Below are 6,474 nucleotides of genomic sequence, written 5' to 3' on the forward strand. Positions count from 1 at the left end.
GGGCAGAGGGGCAAGGAAACTCTGGGGTTTAGTCCCAAATGGAGCACTGGCACAGCCCAGTCAAAATCCCCAGCCAACTCCCCTATACCTCCAAGGAACATGGAAACCTTCCCAGATGTGTAGCAACAGGGATGGGGGAAAAAAACCCTTCCCGATCCAATATGGCAATCTGCAAAACCAAAAAAGCCTTGGAAAGACTAAACACCCTCCAGTCTACTCTGCAACCTGGGGGCAGCAAGTGTCACTCAACACGTCACTCTCTTACTGGACAACCACATTTCTCTTTTCTGTATCCCCTTTCCTGATCCTTAATTCTTCTTTCATAATTCAGCCAGTCGTGTAGCTCTGCTTTATTCTCCTGCTGCTGAGTCTGGCCATCTCCAATATCCACCTTCTTTAGGTTGCAGACTCTTTTTATCAAGCCAAGCCAAGTCAGATCAAGTCGAACCAAGCCAAGCCAAGCCAAGCCAAGCCAAGTCAGATCAAGTCAAGTCAAGTCAAGTCAGTCCCAAGGCCTCTGTGACCATTGGGGCATGCTTATCATCATCTCCCAGAAATCTGTATGGGGCAAAGAGGGCTATTGGGGACTCTTGCTCTTTACAGAAAACTCCAGGCGTAGCTACTCCTAAACCATCCCTGACCAATGCCTGTCCCATCTCTTCTTAAACGCCTCCCATGTTGGAGACTCCACGACTTCGTTAGGGGTTTGTTCCACCTCCTCACTGCTCAAACAGCAAAGAAGTTTTTCTTGATATCCAATCTAAACCTACTTTGCTCCAACAAAGCAACAAACCGGATGGTAACCTAAAGCCACCAGCACCAAAATGTGCTGGGGGGGGGAGTCTCAACAGATTCTCTAAGAGAGGAGTATTCCCAGGTCCCTGGATTAATTAGGTCTCAATATTAAGGAGTGTTGTTTTGGGGGCTGTCATTCCACCTCCTGGTTCAGGTGTGTCCTGGTAGGAAAGGCAGCAGGCGTATACCTCCTTCTGCCATCCCCCGGTGACTGGAGATAGAAGGCTACTCTGGAGGTGGGCAGAGGGCTTAGTTCTCCTAGCTCGTCAGGTCAGCTGTGAAAGTCAAATTGACTTTTATATATATAAAAACAGCGCAGACAGGCTGGAGGTTGCCCTCTTGTAGGAAGTCCCTTCTTTTCCCCAGGGTGCAAAACTGTGACTGAATTAGAGGCTCCCTTTTATCTGCGGGGATTAGAAGGCAGGCTAGCTGTCAGCTGTGCAGCTGGAATGCAGGAAGCATGCCTTTCCCTGGAAAGAAAACACACGGCGAAAACCCTAGATATTTTCTTTCCGTCTCCTTCCAACCATGTGTGTGCGCGCGAGTGTGTGTGATTTGCACTCCTTCAGGTCACTGCACACAGCACAGCAGAAAAAACAAACCCCAAACCCCCAAGGAGTCAGCTGAACGGAGCAGCCGAAGCCGTAGTAGCTGCAGCAGCAGGGGGGCAGCGTGTGAGAGGCTTGGCGGTCCTGGGGCTCCTTTGAACATTTGCTGGTGGAAGAAGATGATTGAGGTCATGGCTGTGTTCTGAGCGACCGCTCTTTCCAGTTTGGGGGTATTAGCCATTAATTAGGAACAGGTGTCTGTTGTCTAGACGGCCATGTGAGATAGCTAGAGGGAATCAGATGCTCAGGTGATTATTGGTGAAAGGCAGGGAATTAGCCACTTAATGAACCCCTCTCTGTTACTTTTTTTTTTCCTCTCTTTCTCTGCTTGGGATGTCTTTTTTTTCCCCCTTAGGGAGCTGACTAGAGAGAAAGGCACAAGGTAGTGCCTGGTTCATGTTATCAGAAGACCCAAGAGATCCCTTGGTGAGATGTCGTACGGTTGAAGTTTCTATGGGGAGCCTCTGCTGTTTGCAGTGAATCTCATCTCCTCCTTAAGGAGCTTTGCTGGGAAATGAACAGTTGAGACATGTGGGTGTTGCAACGAATCAAGTGAACCCAAGTGTCATTTTGTTCTTGCTTTCCTACAGGGTGCAGTTGCATTATAGAGAAGACATCACAAGATATTTGATGGCCATGGGTGGTTAGCTGAACAGCACTTCTTGCTCTAGGCTGAGGCACCAGGTGAGGACAGGCTCTGTGCTACCTGTTGCTTTGCCTTCTCTAATTCCTGGGTGCTAGAGCACCCACCTGGGCTTTGGCAACCTCCTCGCTCAGTGCACATTTGTCTCTGAAATATTAGAGATGGGGTGGGGATGGGAGGGGACTCTGGGCTTGATGGGCCATTGGTTTGATCTGTTATGGAAATCCTTGTGTCTTATTTTATCTGATCTCTGTTGCTACCTCATATTTGAGGATAGTCACCCTGGGCTGTAGTTCTGTTACATCTTGCCAGGTAAGTGGCTAGAAGTGGGGATGGGAGGTTAATAACTAATGTGCAGGTGGCACAGAGTGAGATGCAATTTGATGTATGTGAGCGGAGGTCTTTCTTTCCTCTGACTCCTTGATCAACCAAGACTGGGCTAGGGAGCTGGACTGCTGAATAGTGCTTGTGCTCATTGGAAATGACTCTTTGTAGAGTAGCCTCAAGGTGAAAGCAACCCCCTTTGGCTTACAAACTGGGACTTCCAGAGCTAAAAGCATCAGTTGCTACACCTTGAGCTAAAGCTAAGGGAGTGGCTGTGAATGTGTGTGCCTGGAAGAACAAGTCTCTACTGGGACTCAAACTTACAGAGGGATCGATTACTCACAGGGTGCGTGGCTGTGAATGTGTGTGCCTGGAAGAACAAGTCTCTACTGGGACTCAAACTTACAGAGGGATCGATTACTCACAGGGTGCATCTACATGTGCAATTACTGCTATTTGGCTTTACTGCACAGTAAATGTACTACCTACATATGTAAATAGCAAGGCCAAATAGCATGAGCAGGTAATATATTTACTGCACAGTAGACTAATTTATTTTGTAGTAAGCACCTGCACATGTAGACGATGATGCTCTATTGCACAGTAAAGCATCTCGTGTAGACACAGCCACAGATAGGGGTACACTGGAGGTGCTTACCCTATTTTGAATTCAGTTTCCATCAACTTCCCATCTGACTGTATTTGGCTGCTGCTGCTCTCATCCTTAAATGGCTAGATAAGGCTTTCTGGAACCTCTTGGCATGAGAGGTGGGTATGTCCAAATACCGTATAATAGTTCTTGGCTCTAGCATGCTGCTAACTTGACTCCTGCAGAGTTTCCATCAGCAGAATGACTTTAATTGGTTCCATGTAGGCAGGGAGAATGACATCTAGGATATGAATATTGCTTTCTGTTGCATAGAAAATATGCAAGAGTGGGCAGTGGAGTGCTGGTTTCACATGCACGGTTTTGTTAGTAAGGGTCATAACTTGTTGAAGACCAGAAGTTTAGGTTCACATCATTTCCAGGAGGGTATGAGGTGCTGTGCAATTCTTAAGGCCTGGTGTTTTTTTTGGTGGCCTTATCTGCCATCAGAGATGGTGTCAAACACCAAACATATAGAGCATTTGGAGCATATATTCAGAGCAGCTCTGGGAGATGCTGGTGTCCCTATTCCAAGTACTCGGTCTGTGGAAATTGCCATCATTTGAGGCATCCTTGTTGGCAGCCTCACTTGGAAAGGTTTGGAAGAGGAATGTTCCACAACAGCAGTTGCACAGCATGACCTGTCCCAGTGGGAATTTAGCACGTCAATGAAGTGACCTAGGACCTAGAGCAGCAGGCTTGGAAAAGGTATTGTCTACAGTTTTAGAGCCAAGAACTTTGCAACAGGAGACTTGAGTTTTGCTCTGTAACCTTGGGCAAGTTACTTATCCTCTTGGTGCGCTGGCTTCAGGTCTGCACTCTGGGCATAACACATGCATGGGATGGCAGGCTTTGTGTTGGGGCAATGTATTTCATATCTATACAGCATTTCAGTGCACAGCCTTGGGGCTGAAAACAAGGGGGTGCATTTGCTCTGAGTATGCACTTACCTGAACTCAATACAAATAATGCTTGTTAAGGACAGGGAGAGTTCACCCCAATTTTCTTGTACCGCATACCCTCATTCTCAGAGCACATTATGGTTCTAATAGCAACCTTGACATCTTCAGGATCCAGTAGGTTCAAGGCTGCTTCAGAAGCTATGAATTTGATGACTTCTGGTCCAGTGCACTAAATATGCAGTTGAAAGGAATGAGTTATATTCCTGTGCACTTAAGCATATAGTTTATGTACTCAACCAATATGCAGAAAACAGTTTGCTACCCTTGACTGGCACATGACTTATGAGCAGAGGGAGTTGGGTGTATTTAGTTTGGAGAAAAGAGAGACTAAGTGGGGATTGAATAGCAGCCTTCACCTCCCTGCAGGGGGTTGCAAAGAGGATGGAGCTGGACTGTTCTCAGTGGGGGCAGATGACAGGACAAGGAGCAATGGGCTCACCTTGCAGCGAAGGAAGTTTAGGTTGGATATTAAGAACATTTCGCTCACTAGGAGAGTGATGAAGCACTGCAACAGAGGGTGGTGGACTCTCCATCCTTGGCGATTTTCAAGATCTGGATAGATAAACCCTTGGCTGGCATGATATAATCAGGGACGGTCCTGCTTTGAGCAGGGAGTTGGACTAGATGTGACCTCCTGAGGTCCCTTCCAACCCTATTTTTCTATAACTTTATCATTCTAACTGGTTGGAGAGCTGTTGTAGCTATGATGATCCAGGGAGCATGCAAAATGCCTGTTGTCTTTGGTAATCTCTGTTATTGGATCAGCTGTATAGTTGGGAGAGATGTTTGTTACAATTTAATATTAAAAAAATGGGACGGATGTGTTCAGCAGTGAATTATGCTCTTTCCTGATGCACAGAAGTGGCATATTCAGTATTAATTGGCTCACAGTATTATAGGCATCTGTCAATGTATAGAAGTGAAACCCAGATATTAAATATATACATATACTTAGGCTGATAGGAAAGTAGAGCTAGAAGGAACCTCACAAGGTCATGTAGTCTAGTGCCTGCTCAAGGTAGGATCATCCCTGACTAAACCATGCCGGCTATGTATCAGCCTAACTTGCCCTTGAAACTTCCCAGGGATGGAGATGCCACAACTTTCCTTCATAGTCAGAAATATACCCCTAATCTCCAACCTAAATCTCCTCTGCTGAAGTGGGAGGTCATTGCTCCTAGTCTTGTCCCCTACAGCCACAAAGAGACAAGTCTATCTCCATCCTCTCTATACTTGTTCTTTAGGTATGTTGGAAATCCTCCTCTGTCTTTTCTCCTCCAAACCAAGCGACCCTAGTACTTTCAGCCTTTCCTTATCAATGCTCATAATGGCTTTCCTTTTCACAAGGTGGTTTCAATTCTCGTTTCATAACCATCAGGTGTCTCATCTTTCTTTATTTTTTCAGTATGGGTTCAGCAAAGCACTGAAGACCAGGGCTGACACTTTAACACATGTGATTTCAGTAGGGCATCAGCATGGGCTTAAAGCTAAGCATGTTCTCAAGTGCTTGGCTGTGTTAGGCCTCTGAACTCTTTCTGCCCCCTCATCCTTTCTCACTGCTGCTTCCAAATCTGCCCTGAAAAAATAGGTCCCAAATTGACGTCACTGATCTATGGCAAGGAACATTGTTGGTATCGAATCAAGTCTTATGTTAGCATAGACTTCAACCTGATTTTTCAGGTGGAGGAGTCAAAAGTTGACTGCTGTAAGAAGGGCAGATCGGTCAATCCAGGTGAGCTCTGCAAGTAATTTACTGTCTTTTGGGGTGTAAATGAAAACCTCCTATTGGTTTGTACAGATATGGCTTTTGCTTTGATCTGGGTATTGACCACACAAGGGGCTAAATTGCATTGCACTTTTATACGCCACAGTGGCATTTAGGTACACACGAAATGGCAATCTTTAGCATGTAGGACACAAACGCACCCTTGGAATGGTTTAAATGTGGCTTAAACCTGAAGTGGACAGACATACAAGCCTATTAGACTGGTTTAAGTCCACCTAGAGTGGTTCAAAAATGTACCTGGAAAATCAAATACTCTTTTGAAGTTTTTGAACTCATGTTTCAGAGTGAAGGAGAAGTTGGAAAGTGGCACAGGTCACCCACCCCCCTGAAAGCCCCAAAGCATGGGTGCAAAAAGTTCTCCTACACTCACTCACTGCTGGGCTGGGTTAGGGTTATCTGCTACTTTGCACAGTCCTGGCACAAAGGGACTCTATTCTCCTTGACCTCCAGGCACAATCATAATAGACCGAGGTAAAAATAAGAAGAGCAGGGGTCATTTTTTGTTCAGTATTTTTGTGGTGCCTGGCATGATGGAGACCTATTCCATGATTGTGACTACTAGCCTCCACCATGATGCAAAGCATCCTCCTCCTCCTCCTTTTCCTCTGACGAAGCTGCTAAAGTTGATTCATCTTATGGCATCCTATCCCAAGAAAACTAATGCTTTCCTTCCCCCCCCCCCCCCACCCCTCACCGCTCGCCACCCCCAC

The 6,474-nt window shown here is 46.1% G+C and overlaps 1 long non-coding RNA gene across 1 annotated transcript in view; it reads left to right on the forward strand.

The window, feature by feature from the left end:
• Positions 1–1,749: 1,749 nt before the first annotated feature.
• LOC102368966 overlaps positions 1,750–6,474 on the forward strand; it is an 8,238-nt gene continuing 3,513 nt past the window's right edge. Inside the window, exons 1-2 of the long non-coding RNA XR_324591.1 lie at positions 1,750–1,829; positions 1,994–2,087. This is a non-coding gene — a long non-coding RNA (uncharacterized LOC102368966). The remainder of the gene's footprint in view (positions 1,830–1,993; positions 2,088–6,474) is intronic.

The sequence above is a fragment of the Alligator sinensis genome, unplaced genomic scaffold (assembly GCF_000455745.1).
Source record: "Alligator sinensis unplaced genomic scaffold, ASM45574v1 scaffold1398_1, whole genome shotgun sequence".
Taxonomy (NCBI): domain Eukaryota; kingdom Metazoa; phylum Chordata; order Crocodylia; family Alligatoridae; genus Alligator; species Alligator sinensis.